Genomic DNA, 11,982 nt, shown 5'->3' with positions numbered 1-11,982 from the left:
TCTAAAGACAGTTAAACTTGTCAGGTAGTCATGTCCAGCAGGTGAAAATGCAAGCTCCATGAACACGCACAGCTGTGGATTCCAGCTGCGGATTCCAGCTGCGGATTCCAGCTGCGTTCGTAGTTCTGCAAACTTTGACCCCCACAAAGTCGAGCTTTTCAGTTCAATCAGCTGCATTTCAATGTTGCATTAACTGGCATTAACTCAGCCAGTTAATGCGAGACAAATCCAGCTGCTCATTAAAGCTTTCTGGTTTGATCAGAAAAGAAAACATTGGTCCATACGCCTGAACGTCCTGAAAATGCATTGTGAATTCTGTCTCGGGTCTATGAATGTATCCATGTATTTCCTTTGGTGCTGATGCTGCGCTGAGCGAACAGCTCCTGAAGCATTTAAAGTGTTGGAATGTGGAAATTTCAACATCGCTTGAAAAAACTGCCAGCTAGCAACGTCCCCCTCACCGGTAGGCTAAGTTATGCTTTTAGCCAATTACAAGTTGAATCTGGTAGTTGAGGTTGTTAGCTAAGATACCGTCATTGAGAAGCGGCACAACTAATGTGTCTATGCGAGCTAATTTGCGATGTCCATTTATTTTTTAATGCACCTTCTCAGATTAATTCACTGCATGTCGTGTCCAGGGCTGGACTGAGACAAAAAAAATCGGCCCGGGCATTTTGACTAGAGACCGGCCCACCAGGTATTATAGGAAAAGCCATAAAGCCTTTGAATGAAAACAAACGCTGTTGTGACAGTGATGCACACTGTCTTGTTGGTACATGTATGATTTCTATACATTTTACATCAGATAAAAGCTTTGGTCATAAGATTCAGATAATTATTTAATAAAAGCGAGACATTTTAAATGAGAATAAGAAAGAAAAGTATTTCCTTGTCCCCCCCTTTCACTGTTAATGCCCTACCTGGCCCCCTGGCAAAACTTTGCTAGACCCGCCCCTGCACAGTTACCAGCTGTCAGCTACTTAGAAAAGGATCCTGGTGTTATTTGTCTCTCAGAAACAGTTCATAACTTCCCTTCAACTCATTCATGTCACGTAAAAGGTAAACCTGTTTCTCCATCACCTGTTCAGCTCTGATGATTCAGTAAGGACATCTCCTGGTTTCATCTTCATGTTTCCCTCTCACCACAATCCAAACCGACATCATGACCAGCAGCTTTTACAGCTGTGGCTCCAGCAAACATCAGCTGATACTAGAAATTAATATTAAATACATTCTAACAACAGCTGATCAAGCTTAAACGTGCTGCTGTTGTTTAGCGCGACATCCGCTGGTTTCCTCTTTCTGGCACAAAGTGGGTGATAAATAAACAAGGTCGGCAGCAGTTATGACTGCAGGTCATAACTTCTTACCTGAAGTTCAGTTCACCTGACACTCGGACTAGCGGCCGCCTCGGGTCTCTCCTCCTCCTGCCTCCCCTTTCCCTCATCCATCTGCTGGCCTCTGTGGAAGCTCTGCCATAGCCACCACCAAACTGAGTTATTTTTACACATCTGCCAGCATCTGGTCAATCCACCACCTTTCATTGTTTATACCGTTACTAAAAAAAAAAAATTATCGGCCCATTAAAACGAAAAATTATCATCGGCCCGTCTAGCTATGGTCGTGCAATCAGTTAGCCCAGGGTTGCCGACCCCTGGTTTAAAGTGTGTATGAAGGTGGAATTCAGTCAGTGGATCTAAGCATCATCAGCTAAAATTCCAATGAATCTCTGCTACACGTGATGTTACACTTGTCATATAATCATTTATTTTACAATAAGCTGAGTTTGGTCCCAATCACTGCAGAATGTGAACTCGGCACAGCTGGAGAAAAAAACCCTTTTAGGAAATTACCGTATGTACAGTAAGATTGGGAATGTGTGACAAAAATGATGTTGAGTACTGACTGCTGCAGCACCACAGTAGATTGATACCTCTCAAATAGCAAATGTTTGGTGGGAGACTTAAAAATATTTATTTTTCAAAATAAAAGAGTTGTTCTAAACATGTTTTAAATTGTTTAAATACTGTTTCACACAAAAGATTAGAAAGAAAAATGAATCAAATCAGTTGTATATTTGTGCTCATCTCATGAATACACACGAGGAAAATCAGTGTGTCACGCTGAGACATTCCACTTCTTTTCAGTATCGCCTTCTTCTTTGTCATTTGACACCATCTCACAGCACGGGATGCTATTAATCCTGTTCTCCTCGCACTTTTTCTTGAGCTTCTCCATCTTCATCACCGTGCAGTAAAAGATGAAGAATAACACATGCAAAAATTCATAACTTAACAAATAGTAACATTTTTGTGTGGATAGATAAATAGATACATTTTCCAGTACTGATCTGCCACCAAAAATAATTAAATAAAGATGGAGAAAATGAATAAGATAATATAATGTAACTGCAAGGCATGTAATGTGAATCAGTCAGGAGATCATTTCTTCAAGTGTGAGTATCTTAGTTTCCCCTCAGCTTGCTGCCTGTATGTTGGAGTTTTTCACGGGGGGTGAGAGGGTTTGTTCCCTGTGCTTTCAGTTCGAGACTCTTGCCTGCGCCTATGTGTTGAATGACAGTTCAGAGTACCCGGCCTTCTTGGAGTTTTTGTGTGGGGTGCTTGAGGGTGCTCCACCTGGGGACCCTATCTTCTTACTGAGGGGACTTCAATGCTTATGTGGGAAAAGACAGTGAGACCTGGAGGGTCGTGATTGGAAGGAACTACTTGCCAGATCTGTACCTGAATGGACTGTCTCTGGACTTCTGTGCAAAACACAATTTGTCCATAACAAACACCATGTTCAAATCCAAGGGTGTCAATAAGTGCATGTGGCACCAGGTCACTCTAGGCCACAGGTCGATGACTGAGTTTGTAATCGTATCATCATATTTGCATATATATATATATATATACATATATATATATATATATCAGGGCTCTAGACTAACTTTTTGCCATGGGCGCACCGGTGCGCCTAACTTTAAAAAGTTAGGCGCACCGGCACAAAAGTTAGGCGCACTCAAATTTTTCAACCGCATCGCTTAACACCGCAGTTTTACATGTGCACTTTCTTTGGGGGGAAGTCCATACAGGCAATATTCATTTCTAAATTATTAACTAACAATCTTGTGCTTAAAGTGCTTTGTCAATATTGTAGAAAATGTTAAACTTAATCATCATCTTGGCCTGACGACCTGTTTGCTGCTGCCTGCTGCTGAAAGGCAGTGGGGGGAGGGGACACTTGGGCAGTGCATTTATTGCAGCATATAATGTGTTTTCTGGATACACTGCTGCTTTTTCAGCATTCAAAGATTGATGGCTCCGTGTCAGAGCTGGCTATGAATTTCAGACGGATCAGGCCTTAACTTAACACAAAAGTTATCAATAGTTCTTTTCTCATTACCCACAGCTACATCCACTTCTGTCGGGCCTAGGCTGCTCACTAGGGCTGGGTATCATCACTGATTTCTATAATCCATTCGATTCCGGTTCTCAAAGTCCCGATTCGATTCAATTTAGCCTCAGACAGTCAGAAATATTATAATTCTGATTATTTATCAGTACTGATACATGTGAGACTTCATCAGAATTGTGAACATCACAGCAGATGCCTTTGTGTGAAAGTAACTGAGAATAAAACACAGAAAAACAAGGAGACTTTCCTGGTCTGGCGTTTTATAGCAGCTAACCTTAAAAATATTCTGCAATATTCTGCAATTTTGCATAATTTTAAGAAGTTTAAATTTCTTCAGTATTGAACAGCAGAAATTAGGCTTTCTTGTCCGAGGTCATTTAAGTGAAAAAAGAAAAAGAAAAGAAAAAGACAGCGGCCGACAGCGCTGTAAACAACGGTAGACTGGTGGGTAATAAGCGAATGAATAATGCAGAAAACAGAGATATGAGACGGGAAACTGTTCTTGAAGTACAGAGAGAGAGAGAGAGAGAGAGAGCTGTGCATGAAGTGTGATTTTTATCGTGGTGGAAGCAAAACAGCAAAAGTCAGAGGGAATTCATGATGACATTGAGCAAATGTGAAGCGCAATTTGCTGCTTCTTTTGCTGCTGGCTCGGCGAATTTTGGTTGGAGAGAGACAAAACCTGCAGCTCAGAATCAGCGCAAAAAAGACGGAAACACAGCGCGGACCCGACGCATCAGAATCGCTAAGCTCCGACAGCGTGTCCGTGTTCGGGCCGTGGGGTGAGAAAGCCGAGAAAGACAAAGCTGATTCTGATGCGTCGGGTCCGCTCTGTGTTTATGTCTTTGTGTGGAATCCGTTAATGAATTGATATCGCTTTATTCAGGCTACTCACCTCTCTCTTCCACCTGCACTTTCAACTGGACCACAGCCAATCAGAGAGGTCCCGCCCCTGACTATCTCTGATTGGTTTAGTCCACGATAGGGGCATATGTGTGTCTGTTGTTGACCACACGGAGAGTTGCAGAGATTTTTTTTTTTTTTACCCGAAAATATTTGGTCGCACCGGTGCGACCAAATATTTTTTTTTAGTCGCACCACTGAAAAATTTGGTCGCATTTGCGACCAACTTGGTCGCACTCTAGAGCCCTGTATATATATATATATATATATATATACATATATATATATATTTATATATATACATTTAGATAGATAGATAGATAGATAGATAAAAAAGTGTATAAAAGTATATAAAAGTGTGCTAAGAAAATATCCCCCGCAACATTAAACCACCACTCGAACTGTGAACTCACCATCTCCACCAGATTCAGCAGGACTGACAAAAGGGCCAGAACTAACATGATGAACATGAACACTGTCTTCTCATTTGGTTGGGAGAGAAAACAGTCAACTGTATGTGGACATGGGGACACAGCCACATTGAACATTGGAGGCAGAAAAAGACCAAACTTCAAACACTGCCCCACTGCAAATCCCAGCTGGAAACACAGAAAAGGAAGCAAAGAGTGAATGAGGCGTTTGTTTTCTGTTCACACACTCAAAGGTTAAGTCCTGTTTTTATAACCATGTCTGATTATTTATGTGGCTTTCTTTGTTGCGTTATGTGGAACGACACCTTCACAGACACACTGCTCCTAGTAGAGGGAAAGAGATCTTCTTATAACTAAATTTGATCTCTCTATCTGTCATGAAACTGCACTTTAACACTTTAACAAAAGGCACCAGTAAATTACAGCATATGGTCCACAGTAAAAAAACAAACAGAAAAAAAACTAATTTATTTTTATATATTTTTTCATTTACAAATATTTCCCTAATTATTGTCTCTTTGGCATTAATTATTGACTGTGTTTTTTTCTCACCTCCAGCAGGACGACAGCTGACAAGAAGCCCAAATATGCCCACAGGGTCTGACGTTTAATCACAGTTCCTGTTTCACTCTGATGGAGAAACAACAGAGACAAGAACCTCACAAATGGAGACAGAGCACACACGAGATACACTGACAGCAAAACAGTCCAACAAAACCATGTTTGTGATGAGATGATTCATTTATCAGACAAATCACGGTGCTTTTACTTTGGATTGAGCTTCATCATGATTCACATTAACTACTGATTCTGTTTAAGAACCTCGTGTTCTCCCGATGCATCCATCAGAATCAGTGTGTGTGAGTGTGTGTACACGCTTAGGCATAGAAAAACAACACTTGCATGAACAGGATGAACTTGAATGAAGCTTGTAGTAAGTTAAGTCAAGTTTGTTATCTACCTGTTTTTGTGTCACCAGGAGGTGCACCAAGTAGGAGACGTAAATCAGACCAGGAGCCAAAACAAAAACCACCTGGAGACAGAGCAAAGATAAATGAATGGCACTTGATTCATGCGTAGTAAAAGCCGCGATACATCCAACCTGCAACAAACATCACATTTCATCTGTTTTCATGCTTAAACAAACGAGCAGGTCAGAATGACAGATTCTTTCATTTGGAAATCAGCCTGTGTAAAAGTATACGTGTGTGTATTCATGTCTCACCTCTACTACAATTACAAACGCCACGCAGGCCCGATATACAGACAAAGTGTGACCTTTGACCTCATCATTCCCCCTCTGCACCTTTAGGACAACAGAACAGTTTCATTCAACTTTTTAATTTGTTAAAAGGTTGCATAAGATTTGAGCCAAGCTATTCCTCACCTGGGTTTCCTGGTTGGTGAGGTGGATCAGGTAGCAGAGGAAAACCAGACCAGGAGCCAAAACGAGAACCAACTGGAGAGAAATACATAGTGATGTCATTATATACACACTATACATACACAACAGAAGGTTTTAGAGGAAAGGAAGAAACTACAAATTATATCACAAAAAGCTTAGCAGAAAGCAAGCAGACCTCAATTTTAATAATTACTTATCAGCTTGTACATATTTACTCATACTTAAATAAAACCCTTATAACATGTGGGGATTCCATCTGGACAGCTCCAGCCACTTCACATGCCTGAAAGGCATATGTTACACTGTGACAGAAAAAAAGTAGAAAGCTGACAATAAACACAGTCTTGTGGCATCATCACGTCTAACCTACAAGAAGACTCCAGCCTCAGTATGACATGCAGGCCTTGGTCAGGGAGATTTTATGTAACCAGTGTCTCCTTTATCGTGCTGTTGTACCAACAGGAATCTTGGATATTGTCTAAAAAGTGTCAACTTTCAACATATGGACATAGCAGGATGTGATTTCTTTAGAGGAAGTTAAGTCTTCCTGTTATGTTAAGAGTCAGCTGACAGGAAAAGTTATGACAGAAAGAGAATGGAGTGGTGGGCTGATCGACAAAGCATGGAACTCCTTTGACAGCTTTCGCTACATCAGAGTTTCACTGTGATAAACTATGAGAAGCGCAGTAAGGTTTGTCCTCACCTGCAGTGTCCATAAACGAGGTAAAGACAGAGGTGTGACTGCATCAAAACAGGTCACCTCACAGCCGGGCTGCTGAGTGCTGCACAGAAATTCCTCTCCATCGTTCAACCAGACTGTCTGCACTGCAGCACCCAGTATCACAAATCTGACGAGCAGCAACACCAGCAGCAGATATTTACCTGGAAGAAACGCAGGTGTGACGTTCCATATTAACCCCTGCATGCTGCTGTAAAAAGTAAAAGAAACATGGGAGAATTTACCAATGAGAGTGGCCTGTGCATTTACACAGCACACTGCTGAGGAATCCCAATTTCTGGCTCGTCATTGTGTGTGTTTTCTTCTGAGAAAGAAAGAAAGAGAGAATATCAGTTAGAGCATCAAGTTGTGGAACAATGTGAAGACAGTGTGTGTGTCGTTGTCCCCTAAATCCCATCAGCAGCTGTCCTCCTCCGGTGTCCCATCCGCTCTGCTGGTGCTACATTTCTGCATACACCCACATGTAGAGAGTGAATTGGAGTTATCCGTGCTAGTACCAAAGCATAGAAAAACTTTTTTTCCAGAAAACGCTGCACCACAAGGTATGAAACCTCACATAGAAGCCTTTCAAATGACTCTTTGCTCTTTATTAAACACATTAAAGAGTCTGGGAGGATTCAAAATTACCTCAGTTAGTTTGATCTTCGATGTTCTCTTGTGTGGATAAAATGTCAAACAAACTTTAGCCACGGATGAAAGAACTGAAGCTGAAGAATGAGCAAAAGATGCTTAAAGTTTAGAAGTTAAAGCATCCATCACAGACACACACACACCAAAGAACAACAACATGAAAATGTTAATGCAAATGAAAAACAGCAACATGCAGCTCACCCAGCTTCTGATTGTTCCTTGCTGAAGTTAAACAGAAAGCTGGGAACAGTTTTGACTCCCTCAGAGGGAGGACAGGAAGGTCCTCCCTCTGAGGGATACCAAGCTTTTCCTGACTTCTCAGGAAAAGCTTGGTATCCACATCACCCCACTCTTAGGGATTATTATTATTCGCTTAGACTATTTTTTATTTCGCAAGTCCATTATAGGGAATATCGCCAATTAGGAAATGGAGATTTAATGCATCATTATATAAAGAACAACATTCCATTCATTATTTCAAAAAGGAGTGGGCAATGTATTTAGATAATAATGACCTGCCAGGAATATCACCACGCGTGCTGTGCAAAGCTGGAAAGGCAGTAATGCAAGGCAAAATAATATCTTGCTGTTCTTATAAGAAAAATAAAGACAAAAACACTAGTGTGTAAGTAAGTAACATTTTATTGGAGCAAGAGGACCTAAATTTTCCATAACCCTAGGCACATATTTTTCAGGAGCACAAACAAGGACTTCAGTTTTCTCCTCATTAAGCTGAAGAAAGTTGGCAGCCATCCAAGCTCTAATGGAGTCTATGCACCTATGCAAAATCTGTAGCTTGGAAACATCTTGAGGCTTAAAGGAGATATACAACTGAATATCATCTGCATAGCAGTGATAAGAAATGTCCTTAAAAGTGCTCAATAACTGCTGAAGAGGGAGTAAATACAACAGGAACAATAAAGGCCCCAAAACGGAACCTTGTGGCACACCATAGGCAAGAAAAGTAGAAGAGGACCTATACTACACAGAAAATGATCGTTCATACAAGTAATATGCAAACCAGTCCAAAGCAGACCCTGTTTTACCAAGTATTACAATTAGAACAAAAAATGAAATCATTAAAATCTGCCTATGCTGCCTCACCTCAAGAACATATAATCAACAACCTGAGACTCCACTCCACCACAGTCAGGTAATATTAGATATCTAGGTATAGATTTTTCCACCACGCTCTCAGACTTGGTATGGTTGAATCATATTCCTTTACTAAAAATGGTAGAGGATGATCTTACATGCTGGAGAACATCTATATCATTCACGGGAAGAGTTCCCACCATTAAAATGATGATTCTGTCAAAAATCAACTGCTTGTTTTCACTGATCCCTAATAATCCCCCTCTTACTTGGTTTGAATCACTAGACTCCAACATTTTGTATTTTCTATAGAAAAATAAACCACGGATCACGGATAAGTCTAAAAACTCTACAAAAACCAAAACACAGTGGTGGTCTAAAACTACCAAATTTTTATCACTACCTCTTATCCAATAGATATAGCTATACTAAATAGATTCAAATGGATCAAATTAAGCTCGCTATACAGCCCATGGCTAGACCTAGGACAAGCACTCTGTAGAAAAATAGAAATCTCTAATCTGGCTTTCATAAACTTTAGTGTTAAGCATCATAACTGCTTTAAAAGCCTTTACGCAAACACCTCTCACCTGACAGTCTGGTGGGAATATTTAAAAACAACTAAATCTTCACCTATTCCATGTCAACTAACACCCATTTGGAACAGTCCAGATATCTGTCAAAAAAAAGAAAATGCTAAATTCTCTGTCAAGGCACATAAAAAGGTTAAAAAAATCTAGAAAATGTTATTTAAGATTAAAAATTCATTTCATTTCAGGAACTTGTATCAAAATATAACACTACGTTTCTTGAATATCAGCAATCGAAATCTATCATACAAGAACTTAATCCAAGTCAATTGAAATACCCACTTGGGAGGGCTGCGGCTGCTGTTTTGGGGCATCTGTGTGGCTGCCTCGATTGGTGGTGGTGGTGGGCTGGGGCCAGCACTGTGTAATGGTCTTGGAATGTGGGGTTTGGGAGGCCTAAGGTGCTGGGTGTCTGGCCTCCTCCGCACAGATCTGGGTGAACACTGGTCTGGGTGAAATTTTAGTGAACACTTAACACTCCACCAGTTAGTTTACACATGATCACACTGTTGTTTGTCACATGGAATGTAAGTGGAGTTGGTCCCAGGGAAAAGACGCTTAAAATTACTCATCTGGTAAACGACTTACCCCTCCCTCTTCCCACTGCTAGACTGGACACACAGTTGTCATCAGGATTTGCCTCCAACTGCCTAGTGTTTTTTCACTGGCATGTGTAATGGTTAGATGGTTAAGATTACACAATGTTACCTCTGGGAACACTGGGTGGGAAGATGTTGTGTTTGTTCAAGCAGCTCTTCTATAAACAAAACACACTAGAGATTTATTAAATAGCAGCTTTGGTGAAAACATTTGGCTGCCAGTGTGGCAGAAAGGCTTCAGATCCAAATTAGAGTTTACTGCCAGCGTTTCAGAGCCTGAACATTTCCCTCATAGCTTTTATGCTCATGTTGATAATTTAGTAGCCATGAACCGCACATTAAATAGGAACACTCCAGTCTTTCAGCACTGCACTTCTATAAATTTGAAAGTAGCACAAAAAAAAAGAAATGCAGTATTGTTTTCTCTTTCCTCTGTGTTGCGTCCACATTTTTGCAGACTCCCTCAGAGGGAGGACCTTCCTGTAAAGACTGTAAATCGTTTCCAGATTTCTGTGGAACTGCAGGAAGGAACAGCTGCATGTTGCCGTTTTCATTCGCAATAACGTTTTCATGTTTTTATTTGTTTGTTTGTTTTGTGTCTGTGATGGATGCTTTAAATTCTTTTAAGCATCTTTTGCTTACGTTTTCTCATCTGTGGCAAAAGTGTGTTTGAAATGCTGCTGTAACGTCTCTGCTTTACTAGTAGGGGGGGCCTGGACTAGCGTTTTCCCGATGGTCGAAGGGTTGGCCTGATATTAATATGTTTAATAAAGACCAAAGAGTCATTTGAAAGGCTTCTAAGTTAGGTTTCGTACTTCGTGGTGCACAGTTTTTGGGGGGAAAAAAATTCTGTGCTTTAGTACTAGCATGGGTAACTCCCAACTCACTCTCTCCATGTCAATGTATGTAGAAATGTAGAGCAGCGAGGAAGAGACATAGGAGGACAGCTGCTGATGGGAATTAGGCAGTGTTGGGAAGGTTACTTTTAAAATGTATTCCACTACAGATTACAGAATAAATGCCCCAAAATGTATTTTGTAACTTATTCCGTTACGTTGCTCAATGAGAGTAACGTATTCCGAATACTTTGGATTACTTAATATATTACCATGCTTTTTTACAACTACATGAATGTACGTACTATTGCTGTGTGATTTATTACTGAAGGTTACTCGCCATACCAATAGTAGTGATGTGTCGGTCGCGAACGAAACGGCTCTTAGATCCGAATCTTTGAAGTGAGCGACGCGAGCCGGCTCCTTATTGGGAGCCGTGGGGGATTTTTTTCTTTCTCTCACCCTCCATCTCGCACTTTTTTTCCACTTCACTCCGCACGCGAGCCTTGTGCTTTGTGCTGGGAAGAGGGGGGAGGGGCAGTAGTTACACTGGCAGTAGCACAGGAACAGAGCCGGAGGGAAAGAGAGAGAAAGAGAGCCAGGGACAACAACGTCACATTAGAAAGGTATAGTAATCATCCACAACTATTTTCAGTTGCGGATGATAAAGTATTCAGAAAGTTTATTTATGCAGACCCATATGACAGAGAATGTGCATCTTCTTTTTGTTTTCATATTTTAATTTATAGTTAATTGTGTTGTGGTTTACAGTGTTTTGTGTTGTTTCACTTTAAATTTGTTTAAAAGGAAAAAGCTGAAAATTTAAATAGTTAAAAGTTGAAATGTAAATAGTTGGTTTTTGTATTATGTGATTTATTTATTACATTTTATGTGGAGTGAATAAATAAAAGTATATTTACGGTGGCCTCTAGAGACAAAGCACGTACAAACTTCAAAACAAGTACAAACTCCAAAACACGTAAAAACTCTGAAGCACGTACAAACTCCAAAACACATACAAAACATAACAGAAGTGCTCCAGGATGCTAGGGGCAGTGTTGAGCTTTTGTTACCTAGTGGCTACACAAGCCAGGAAGTACCAACGACCAGATTTGGTGTGTGGTAGTAACAGGTAAATGAACATTTTTTTAATTATTTGAATATATATGAGTGCCTGTGTATAAATACACAAACAATACACATATGCCTTCATTTGTGTAATTTAAGTGATCTAGGTAGCTCTGTTTTGGAAGTTCAGTTAACGCTAGAAACGTGCTTTGGAGTTTGTACGTGCTTTGGAGTTTGTACGTGCTTTGGAATTTGTACGTGCTTTTTGG

At 40.5% G+C, this 11,982-nt stretch overlaps 1 pseudogene; it reads right to left on the bottom strand.

Moving 5' to 3' along the window:
• Positions 1 to 2,118: 2,118 nt before the first annotated feature.
• LOC134621158 (gap junction gamma-2 protein-like) lies at positions 2,119 to 7,184 on the bottom strand (annotated as a pseudogene).
• Between the last annotated feature and the right edge of the window lie 4,798 nt (positions 7,185 to 11,982).

The sequence above is a fragment of the Pelmatolapia mariae genome, linkage group LG23 (genome assembly GCF_036321145.2).
Source record: "Pelmatolapia mariae isolate MD_Pm_ZW linkage group LG23, Pm_UMD_F_2, whole genome shotgun sequence".
Taxonomy (NCBI): domain Eukaryota; kingdom Metazoa; phylum Chordata; class Actinopteri; order Cichliformes; family Cichlidae; genus Pelmatolapia; species Pelmatolapia mariae.
This window is presented reverse-complemented; position numbering and strand designations above follow the sequence as displayed.